Source organism: Lissotriton vulgaris, chromosome 2_1, assembly GCF_964263255.1.
Source record: "Lissotriton vulgaris chromosome 2_1, aLisVul1.2, whole genome shotgun sequence".
NCBI classification, from domain to species: domain Eukaryota; kingdom Metazoa; phylum Chordata; class Amphibia; order Caudata; family Salamandridae; genus Lissotriton; species Lissotriton vulgaris.
The window spans coordinates 983,203,020-983,215,437 of record NC_141687.1 but is presented as its reverse complement, the minus strand read 5'-3'; positions in this window follow the sequence as shown (position 1 = coordinate 983,215,437).

Here is a 12,418-nt window from a genome sequence, read left to right as displayed (position 1 = left end):
GGGTTGGTGAATTCTTGAATGACACTGAAAAGGTCCTAGGAGTTGGATGAAGTTCCTCTTGGTGGCTCTGATCTGGTTGTGGTAGTCCGTCATGGCATCCTTGTAGGTGGTGTGGTTTTCAGTTGTCTTGGTGTGTCTCCCGTTCTTCTGCAGGCGTCGCAGGTGCATCTGGCTTCTTGGAGAGCGGTGGTGAAACTCTCTGGACAGTTTATCTAGCACTTCATCAAAAGGGATCCAGGCTTATTAGATCATCTATTCAGTGGTATGTTGCCAGGTCTGGTGGCTTAGTGGACTAATGCATCCACTGTAGGGACCTCTGTTCGACCTCTCAGTCACAGGTTAAAATCCAGATGTGTCCACTCAGCCTTTCATTGTTCTGAGGTTGGTAAAATGAGCACCATTGAGTTGGGCAACAATAAACATCCGCTATTCAATGCCGATGATAACGTTCTGGGTGAACGTGCGCTTTACAAATTCACATGGTATGTTAATGGTTTGTGTACACCTAGATCAGCACATAGCAGGAAGTTAGTAGTGCAGAGGTTTTGTATGGCAAGATGGGGAGGACGCTCCTTCTCTGTTGCCGCTGAACAATTGTAGAATACTTTACCGGTTCACATCTGCAGCATTGAGTCACAGCCTGTTTTTCCTAAAAATCTTAAAACTTGGCTTTTGTGTCTCTTAGTTTTCTTCTTCCGGGTTGATCTACCTGTTGCAGTAGTGGTATGTCTTTAGATTGGCGCAGTGCTTTGATACCCTTAGGTTTAGTACGCTTTACAAACTTCTTTTCATTTCATTTCACAAATGGCAGAGTGGATTGCAATGACTAAAGCTTGTTGCCTCGCAAAACGTTTGAATGTCATGATCTATACAGATGGCCCATATGGGTTTAGAGTGGTCCATGCTTTTGGACAGTGGCGGGTACAAAGAGGTTTTATGACATTCCCTGGAGATCCAATTAGGAATAGTTGCTATTTACTTGATTGATTGGAAGAAATACAGCAGCCTAAAGAAGTTTCATTGGTCAAGCTGAAAACGATATGGTCAAGCTTGGAAATAAATATGCTGAACAGGTAGTAAGATACTGTGCATGTGAAGCTGTGTACTCAAATGAACAAATTTTGATTCAAGAAACAGAGCAAAATTAATCAAATGAGAATTCTGTTGAAAATACAGAAAATGTCAGGGGTTTCTTCTTTTTGAGTGAATTAAAGGGCCTCCTAGAAGATGCTTATTAAAGCTATGGTTCATCAGTGCGTGGAGCAGATACAACAGTAGTCACAAGTGAAGATTCAGCAGAGGAGACACAAAAGGTAATGAAGAGATCCTGCAAACGAAAACCCTGGCAGAAGAAAAAGAGCCACCTCGAAGTCTTAGGGCCACATGTATCAACATATTTTGCATTCGTAAATGGTGCAAATTGCTAAATTTGACCATTTGCGAATGCAAAATAGCCTTTCAAGATGTATGAAAGGCTTGGCAGTGCACTTTTGTTGTTCACAATTTTTGGCGATTACCTAAAATTGCAACTCCAAATAGGGAATCGCAATTAGCAATACCCTAAGCACATTATCCAAGCATTTCCTAAATGCAACCTGGGCATTTAGAAAATTCTATTAATATTGACTCAAATTTGATTGTAACCATGTGCAATTTATGAAAGTGCACAAAAAATATTCTTCAAAGTGCCAGGTAGCACACACATTTCCCTGGGGCAGGGGTGCGTTTTACCAGTGTTACCAGCTTCCCTGTCAGCATATGGCAGAGCCAAGGGTGGTCTGGTCAGTTATATATCTTTGGCAGTTGACTGTCGGATTCAGATCCTCCCATCTTCAAGTTCGTGTCTCCAGGCTCTGGTATTAAAGAGGGGATCTACTAGTTTGGGCCTGATTAACTTTTATAATGCAACAACGAGTACCTAGGGGGAAGGTAACATCACTCTGATGGGATCCTACATAAGGCAGTCTTGTGGTTTTATATCACATAACCTAATGGTGCTGGGCGATTTTAACATCCACCCTTGTGGAGATCCGAGGCATACAATTATGGTTGATCTGGGCTGCCCTCGAATATGGGGTTTCACTTTTGAGCACCTTACTCAGGGGAAATTATTGTATAACATACTCAATGAATTTGACCTGATGTCACTAATGTCTCTTTCTGTTTCACATAGTAAAGCCCTTGTTCCCTCATTTAAAGGAATCATAGGGAAGTAGCGGTTCTTTTATAGACTATATTTTAATTTCATCTACCCTCCAGTCTTTATTTTGTGGGTTTACTATCATGGAAAGTGTTTACAGTGACCACAATCTGCTTTGAGTGCAATTGAGTTGCCCACTTTTATTTAAAAACTGTAGGGTGGTGATACCGGGCAGGCTAAGACCAATGGACGGTAGGTGCAGTCTCAAATGGTCGCATGTCTCCCCCGATGCTTTTTACGGTGAAGTTAGAGATTCTTGTGCTGCCAAATTAGCTCTCTGTATCTCGCCGGGTACTTCTTCTAGGGATGTCCTTAGCCCCTTTAACATTATCACCCTTAAGGCAGGGGAACTTTTACGTGCGCTGGCACGTAAGGTAGTCACTCTAACTCCCAGATGGTTTGATGCATTTTGTTCTCAGGCCGCGAGGAAGCGGAGGGAGGCTTTGAATGTTACTCCGAGAAATCAACTACTGATACGCGCCTGCCGTAATGAATACAAACAGTCACTGGCCACACGCAAGGGTGCCTTGAAGGAGGAGGCATGGAGGGAGTTACTAGAGATGAGTACCCTGGGGAATAGTTCAAGGTTCTGGAGTATTGTCAATAGATCGCTTTTTGAGCATGATGCAGTGGGTGAGTTGGGTTCCCATATCACCGAGAAAGATTGGGTGCCCTATTTGAAATTTATGTTTAAGGGCTCTACATAGCAATTTCACCTGATAGACAGGGTCATCAATACCCCTGCTGTGGTTTTTGAGCAGAAAGAGTTTGAGGCAGGGATTGCCGGGTTGACATGTAATAAAGCACCAGGCCCAGAGGGCATCCCACCGGACCTTTTTAAATAGGATCCACTGTTTTGGGCACCAGTTCTTGTGGCTGTGCTTAATGCAGCAGCCAGGGGCGGTTGTCCTGAGTCTTGGGCCACTTCAACTATTGTGCCAGTTTTTCAAAAAGGGGGACCATAATAGCACCTTTTGCTGTAGGCCGATCTCTCTCCTTGACTCAGTGGTAAAGGTTGTGGGTTGGGTGTCATTAGTAAGATTATCTTCCTGGGCAGAGGAGCACAAGATAATTTCTGATACTCAATTTGGATTTCGTCCAGGGTGGTCAACTGTGACTCAATGCCTCAAGCTTTACATGATCCTTGGTAAGTACACGATTGCTCGCCCAAGCCCGATCTATTTGGCCTTAATGGACCTTTCGCCCTAGTTTGATAACCGGGTCAAACTGTGGCAGTCCATGAGGCCATGGGGTTGGAGAGCAATATTGTTAACTTCCTAGAGGATCTGCACAGGGCCACTAAGGCCGACGTTAGATTCTCTCAGGATTCTCGTGTCTCTTTTGACATTGGGAGGGGGTACCGCAAGGCTGTATTTTGGCCCCTTTTTTGTTCAACCTCTATATAAACGGTCTGGATAGAGTTTTAGTAGATACCAGGGCAGATTTTCCGTATGTAGGGTGACGGAGGATTCCTGTCCTACTATATGTGGACGATGCTGTCCTTATAGCCAGAACTGCTAGGGGTCTTCAATCCCTACTTCGAGCCTTCTTAAGGGGGAGCTGGCGACTGTAAATGCTGCTATTTTCAACTTTGCTGCAAAGATAGGCAGGCGCCCAATTGCAGCCATGCTGAAAGTCTATCATGCTAAAAGTCTAGCTACTGCCTGCTATTGTAGTGCAATCTGGGGGCATATTGCCACAGATGCCCTGCAGGTGGTTGAGAACACTTTTTTTAAACGCTTGTTGGGCGCGCCAAGTTGTTTGTCGAATTTGGTGGCTCATGAGGAATTGGTGGTGCCTTATCTATATGATACCCTGGCTTTGCGCACTCTAGTGTTCAGGCTCAAGTATTGGCTGAATAAGGATTTAGCCCTCAGTCAGCAGATCATAAATGAATGTATGAGCCTTGACAACATGTCCTGTGTACCATGGCTAAAATACATTAAATGTTGTTTTGACGAGTTGGGTTGCGCCCTGTTTTTTTCTCAAAGCCTGATTCTATTGTACAAAAATATGTGGAGTTTGTGAAGAAAGCTTTTAGTAGCTTAAGGAAACTAGAAAGAGGCGAGCATGAAGTATGAAAACCCAGTGTACGCAAATTCTTGATGGTAAAAACTGCTGTCTATATACAAGCGTTTTTTATTGTCTAGGTTCCGTCTGGATCTTTTTCATCTGTTACCACAGGATCTGCTACACTACTGTCTCTTTTTTCATCGTGGGTTATCTGAAATCTAAGGTGAGAACCAGGGCCTGTCTGTATGATTTGTAATCCTTCTTGTTAGAGGGTTTACTTTGCTTTATTGTTTTGTATGTGAGGTAGTCCAACAGGCCCCTTTTTGTCTTTTTTTGATATGAATTGTATTTTGTATGTAATTTTACTGTATCATGTTTTAAATTGAATTTGGATGTTGTGAACCTTTTAAGGTTTTCTGCATGTGATTTGATTTGATTTGATATATGTGCATGTAATATTTTTTTGGGAGCGCTTCAGGGGGGCCTTAGGCCCTCGGCACCCTTTGTTTTGTGTTTCCTAATTTGTGATTACCAATTGGGTAATCGCAAATTAGGTAATGCAAAACCATTCGCACCTATGGGCCCTTAGACGCATAGGAGTAAATGGAGTAGCATTTCCTAATAGCGATTCCCTATTTACAATTGAGACTCAGTAGGAATCGCCATTCGAGAATTGCTATTTTCTTACATACTATTTTGTATTCCCTAAATAGTGATTACCTAAAAGTCACTATTAAGGGAATGCAAAATGGAACTTTGACACATATGGCCTGAAGAGAAAAGTCTAACATTAAAAAAATATGTTTGAACTTTCAAAAAGAATACAGACAAATAAAAAAGGTTAAGAATATGAACTGTATAAACTGAACTGTAAGAGCTCAAATAAAAAATTGTCTTTTTAAGACACATTTTTTTTTTTTTGTGGGGCGTGGCTTGACCGCCGACGAAGATGGCGGCGTAGTCCCGGAGCTCCTCACCTGAGCCTCGGCACCCTCTCTACTGCCACAGCACAGACGGACATCTCTACACGCCGGAGGCCGGCATTGCAGACCGGAATGTGAGACGCGCTCTCTGCCGTCTTTGTTTCCCGGCTCTGCGCGGATTTCGGCTTCACTTTGCGAGAGGAACGGAGCCTCAGAGTTGCGCCCGCCATTTTGTATGCCGGCCGTTTTCCACATAAATGTAAATGTAAATGTATAGGCATTTATATAGCGCACTACTTACCCGGAGGGTCCCAAGGCGCTTCGACCGCTGCGAAACCCTTCCTGGCTTCCCTGAGAGATGGTCCCTTAATGGGTATCTCCAGGGTGAGACCAGGCATCCCCGGCGGTCTGGTGGGGCCGTTAGTGAAGATGAGGCAAGCTAATGCCCAGAGTTGCCGAGTGTGATCGCTGATCAGAGTGGGCACCGAGGCGAGAGAATTATCGAGTCCGCTGACCCTGGTCCAGAAACCTGGCGCCGGGAATCGAACCCTGGTCCCGGGCCGTCCTCTGCTCTCGGGTCTGCCGCCTCTAACCAGTGAGCCACACTACCTCTACATAGCGGCCGGCGGAAAACTACCTACGGCTCCATAATTATGCCGCTTCTCATTTGCGCTATAACCTGCTCTCCAGCACAACGAAGATAGCGTTTCACAAGGTGAGCCTGCTTGCCACACTCTGAGGTGCCTCATAATGTCTCTCTACTAGCACTCGCAGTGACCTGCATGTTCTTCACCCGCCATTTTGTGCCTCTCCACGCTCTCTCACAGAGCTTTTACCATCTTTCACTCGACGCCCTAAGAAAGGAATATTTATGAGACTTACTTTTTATATCCGTATGCCAGCTGGAATTCTTCATATTTCCTGCGCTCCTTTCTGATAACATTTTCTTTCCATTCAATTATTCTTCAGTGTGTGGGACATTTCTTCACTACGCAAGGCATGCCTCAAGACTACACCATACTGTCTTCGCTACTCCCGTAATCTTTCAATGTCCATTCACATGCATGATATTCCTTTTATTACTGGTGCAGCAATTATGAGGCTTTTATTTCCTATGACTCGTTCAGCTCTGTCCTCCTGACTATGCTGAACTCAACTCACTTCAGGTGCCACGTAACATTGTGACTTTTGTCCTCGCTGGTCCTTTAACCACATGCGCGCTGCTCTTATTCTGCTGGTATGCTGACTTTTTAAAAAACGCACTTTACATGACGAGCTGGGCTCGTCATCAGTGTGCGAGGAGGCTACACCATGACGAGCCCAGCTCGTCATCAGCCTCGAAGGGGTTAAGGTGTTTTGCTGATTCTCTCTTCTCTGCTATTGATCTGCCTGCAATTTCCTGCGTTCTCTCACTGGGATCTTTGATTCCTTCTAATTGTTTTGTTGAGCGTTCATGGGGAAAATTCGCAATTTGAAGCTCGTATCTATTCCTAAAGTTCCGGTTGGTTCAGATTCTGACTCCCCAATTCCAGACATGGAGGACAACCGTTCATCAAAGTCAGAGTCACCACATGGAGCTATTCCAAAAGCTTCCAACTGAGGTAAAACGCCATCCTCTTTAGTTTCCTCTAAACGCTTCAAAAAGGATCCACCTTCTCCTGGAAGTTCATCCTCTTCTTCTTCCTCTATGGATCTCATATTAGAGGAATTACGTGCTTTCAAGCCTTTTATGGAAGCTACCACCAAGAATATGCAGGCGATGCAGGAGAAGTGGTTGTCTCTAGACGCACGTGTTGTCGCTTTGGAGCAGACAACGGATTCATTCCAATCTTCTTGTTCTCGCATCCCTTCCATGGAAGCAGAGATCTTACTACTTAAGCGACAGACGGAAGATTTGGAGAACAGAAATCGCAGGAATAACCTACACCTTTACGGCCTTCCGGAACTTTCAGAAGGGTCTAATCCTACCGCATTCTTCCAGTCCTTCCTAGCTAAGATCTTGGATGCTCCAGCTCTATCGTCCATCAACATTCAACGAGCTCACCGTCTTGGTCCTAAAGTTGCTACCAAACCTAGAGGAGTTATCATGCTTTTCCTCCAATACACTGACCTTCTCCAAGTTATTTCAGCCGCCAAGCTCAAGAAACAGATCATTTGGGAAGGTCATCGTCTCTACATTTCCCAGGATGTCTCTAGGGCCACTGCAGAACGCAGGAAGAAATTCTTAGACATGAGACCGCAGCTCAGAGCCCTCAATGCCAGATACGGTCTTTTGCATCCTTGCCTCTTCAAAGTTACTTATCAAGACAAAACCACCACTTATGAAGACCCTGCGGCCTTACAAGCTTTCCTTCGACGACATGGTCCTGACGTCATGGATATGTCCAATCCTGGCTGACTGGCTTGCTAATTCTCTTTATTGATGCTTGCATCTGATTGTGGTTCTGGCTTTTTCATTGTTCGCAATGTTGATGTTCTGAGGCGCTCACTGCTTCTCTTTTATGTTGGTCATATATGTTCATCTTTTTTCCATCCCATTTCTTTTTTGTTCTCTTTGTCTCTCTATTTTGCTCTTTAGACGCTCAATATTTATCCTCATGTTTCTCTTTTTTTTTCTCTAATAAAAGAGAGAGGGACCCTCTACCAAAGGGATGGGGTACCAACTATTGACTTTGTCAAGAAAGCAATTCCCTTTGGACACATTAATCAAAACAACATAACATACAACACAGGTGCAGGCAAACTAAGAGCAGTACAGTAGTGACCCAAATTCTGAAACAACAAATAAATTTCCAAATTCACAATTTTATTTAAAAATATAGTTAAAAACCAAGTTAAAAATATATATATCACAATCAAGGGAAAACAGACAATATATGGAACAAATTATATTCAAAATTCATCACACAAGTTCCTAAAGCTAAACAAAGGGAGGAATTCAGAAAGGGTATATTCAGCATCAGTCAGAATAGTCCTTTGGTAATACTGTGAATTCTCTCCCCCAATCCTCAACGCGTTTCGACGGGCCAGATATAATGCAGCCGTCTTCTTCAGGAAAAATATTAGCTGTCTTCCCCAGAAATACTTAAGAGAGGACTTGATAGTCTTATAAGGGACAAATAGCTCCCGCTATTTTAAAGGGTATACTTCCTCTTTTCTTAGCCGTAAATACGTGCGGTCGTATTATCAAGTTTAGTTTATATTATACAATCCTATCAGTAGGAGACGCAAGTATTCTTTTCAGCATAAACGAATAGCTGATTCTTCATAGTGTTTTCCATCTAATGAAGTCTGGAAATCTTATTTGCACGCGGTAGTCAGGTTCTGTCACTTTAAAATTATCAATAAAGACAACAATTATTTAATATTTACGCCAACTCCTAAATGAAATGGGGATGCCTTCGTCTTCCCATTCAATGGTAGATGCTGCTCCTTTTAAAAGGAACCGGTAAACTTCCCGCGTGTCTTCTCCGTGGTGTGCACTCAGCACGCGGGAAGTTTACCGGTTCCTTTTAAAAGGAGCAGCATCTACCATTGAATGGGAAGACGAAGGCATCCCATTTCATTTAGGAGTTGGCGTAAATATTAAATAATTGTTGTCTTTATTGATAATTTTAAAGTGACAGAACCTGACTACCGCGTGCAAATAAGATTCTCATCTCATCTCGTTTTCTACCCTACTTCCCCCTTGTGCTGCCTTTTTAGATGTCATAACATTTGAGGTTTTGGTGTTTGCTCTGGATGTCTGGATGTCTCGTCTTCGTCTCCTGCCACCACCATTCCCCTTCTTTGTTTGGTAATTTTATTTCGTAATTTCGTGTACTGTCTCTTTATTCTTTATTGTTGCTGTCCTATTTCCTACTTTTCAACTCTTAGACTCCTCTCAACTTTGCCCTTTATCCTCTTTCTCTTCTTTCCTTCTCTTTCTCTTCCTTTTAGCAATCATCATTCTTCTCATCCTTCTCTCTATTCTCTTCTCTTTTTTCTTTTCTATTTTTCTCATTTCTTCTCAATTGTATTTTTATGCATTATTAAGCATGTTGATTATAGCTGTTGTCTAAATGGTTGCATTCCGTGTAACGACATGGAACGTTAAAGGTTTAAATAACCCCATCAAAAGACAGGGGGTTCTCTCGCATTTAGCAAGACTTAAAACTAATGTTGCCCTCCTTCAAGAAACTCATTTAACTGACCTAGAAGCTTTGAAACTTAAACGTTGCTGGGTGGGTCATGTTTTTTGTTCCCCTACGATTTCTAGGAAGAATGGAGTTGCACTCTTGTTACATAAAAAGTTAAATGTTTCCTCGATTACTCATGAATGTGATGTTGATGGCCGTTGGCTTATTGTTAATTTACTTATCGATAACATCCCCCTTACTCTTTTTACTGTTTACGCACCTACTGCAATTGATAAGTCTTTCTGGCCTGCTATTTCTACCAAACTATCTTCCCTTACTGATGAGTACATACTCCTTGCTGGAGATTGCAACCAAATTGTAGATCCCTTTCTAGATCGACACTCAAAAGTAAAATTCATCCCCTCTAGAATGCACACGCAATTTCTCCGCTCATTTAACAATAATGCCCTTGTAGATATTTGGAGACTTTGCAACCCCGACCTTCGTGAATACAGCTTCTTTTCCTCACCTCACCAATCCCAATCCCGTATTGATCATATATTTCTCAGTAAACCCTTATCTCAACACGCTATCCGCTCAGAGATTGGCTCCATTCTACTCTCCGATCATGCCCCTGTTTTTGTAGACATAGACTTACTTCCATTTTCTCCTTCCCCTGGCAGGTGGCGTTTTAATAATGCGTTACTTACAGATTCCACTTTTAACACGGAATTTACTACCTTTGCTAAGGAATTTTTTCTTTTAAATCAAACCCCTGATTCTCCTTTTGTTATGGTTTGGGACTCATTCAAAGCAGCTGCTAGAGGTTTTATTATTAATTTCGTGTCCCGACGGAAAAAATTGAATGCGGCCAAATCAGAGAAAATTCTAACCGATATTAAGACCTTAGAGCAAGTCTATTTTACTTCTAAATCTGACTCTTCCCTTAAGGCTCTTATTGATGCCAAAATATCATTTAACAAATTTACAACAGAAGCCGCTTCAAATATTCTTCTCAAATGTAATTCTCGGTATTACGGTGGTAAGAATAAAATGGGGAAGCTCCTGGCTAACTATTTAAAGATTCGTAAGGAACGCACCAAAATTCAGTCCATTAAGACATCTTCTGGTGAAACTACATTTAAGGATAAAGAAATTCTAGCAGAATTTGCTAAATTCTATGATACGCTTTACACTCCTGAACAAACTCCTACTCCTGGTGACCTTCTTACTTATTTTCAATCCCTACCTTCTCCCTCAACCTCACATGTGCATTTTCAAACTTTAGAACGTGATATTTCTCTTTCTGAAATTTCCCATGCGGTCTCTAAACTTCATCATGGTAAATCCCCAGGACCCGATGGTTTTACAATTGAATTTTACAGTCACTTCGCTTCTCTTCTCCTCCCCAAGCTCCTACTGTTATTTTAATCTTTTTCCGACTCTGGCTCTTCTAGCGGCACCTTCCAACAAGCCTTGATTTGCTTAATTCCAAAAGAGGATAAAGATCATTCCCTATGCAAAAATTACAGACCAATATCTTTAGTTAATACTGATTATAAAATCCTAGCAAAAATATTAGCCTTGCGTATGGATTCTCTTTTACCGGACATCATTGGACCTGAACAATCCGGCTTTGTAAAGGGTCGTCTTTCTTCAGATAATTCTCGAGTTTTTCTTAACATCCTTGGTAAATCTTCTTCGCTCACTCTTCCTTTTGCTGCTATCTCCCTTGATGCTGAGAAGGCTTTCGATCGCATTGGATGGGATTTTATATTTCAGGCTTTACGTTGGATTGGCATTCCCCCTAAATTCATCTCTGTTATCTCCTTGCTTTATTCTAATCCTCAAGCTTCTATTTTTGTTAATGGCATGTCCTCGGATTATTTCTCCCTTCATAGAGGAGTCCGACAAGGTTGCCCATTATCTCCCTTACTTTTTATTTTGGCTTTGGAACCCTTCCTTACAAAAATTCGTTTGGATGACACTATTTCTGGTTTTCCTTTTGGTTCCCAGCAAGTCAAGCTCTCGGTCTATGCCGATGATATTCTTTTTTACTGCTATGATCCTGTCACTTCCATCCCATCTTTTCTTAAACAAGTCTCCTCATTTTCTGCGGTCTCCGGATACCGTTTGAATGCTGATAAGTGTGAGATTCTACCTTTAAATCCTCTTTGTCAGAAGCACTTTTTCTCTTCTACAGGTTTTTCATGGCAACCTTCAAAAATTAAATATTTAGGGGTTTGGTTTGCTCCCTTATTATCTGATACTCTCAAGCTCAACTTTGATTATGTATATAAGAAAATGGATGCAGTTGTCACTCGTTGGCATCCACTCTTTTTGTCCTGGTGGGGTCGCCTTAATTCTTTAAAAATTATGTTATCTCCCCTACTTCTTTATACTATTTCCATGCTTCCTTTGCACATTCCTCTCTATTTCTTTAAGAAAATTGATTCCCTACTGCTGAAATTTCTTTGGAATGGTAAAAGATCCCGTATAGCTCTTGCTGCAGTACGTAAAGACAACCTTCACTCTGGAGTCCGCTTTCCTGATTTTACACTTTATCATCGTGCTTTTTCTCTAAAGCAAACAACTCGCTGGTTATCGTCTGACCTTCCTCACTATCCCCCTGTTTGGTTAACTATGGAATCCTCCTTCATTTCTCCCTTTACCTTTCAAGAATTCCTATCTTTTACATCCTCTTTACCTCTTCTTCGTTCTCCTATTCTTTCATATTCTCGCACTCTCCTTTCTCCTTATGTCTCGTCTTCTTATTCATCTCTTCTCTCTCTTCACGAACAACCGATTTGGAATAATGCTCTACTTAAAATAAAAAAACGTACCATTTATTGGAAAACTTGGCATTCTCGGGGCCTTTCGTGGATATCTCAATTAGTTTCTCAAGGTAAACCTATTTCATTTCCACACCTTCAATCTCTTTTCTCTTTACCCGTTTCTGCCCGAGTTCAATATGACGCCCTTTGTCCAGCCTTACTTTCTTATCTTCAAGCCCTTCCTTCCTCTAACGAAATTCCGGTAACTTACAAGCCTACTTCCCTCTTACTGGACATGTCACCCTCTGCTTCCGCCTTATACAATTCTTTTCGTCTTTCCACTGATAGATTAAAATCTCATACTGAACTTGCTTGGGAACTAGACTTTTC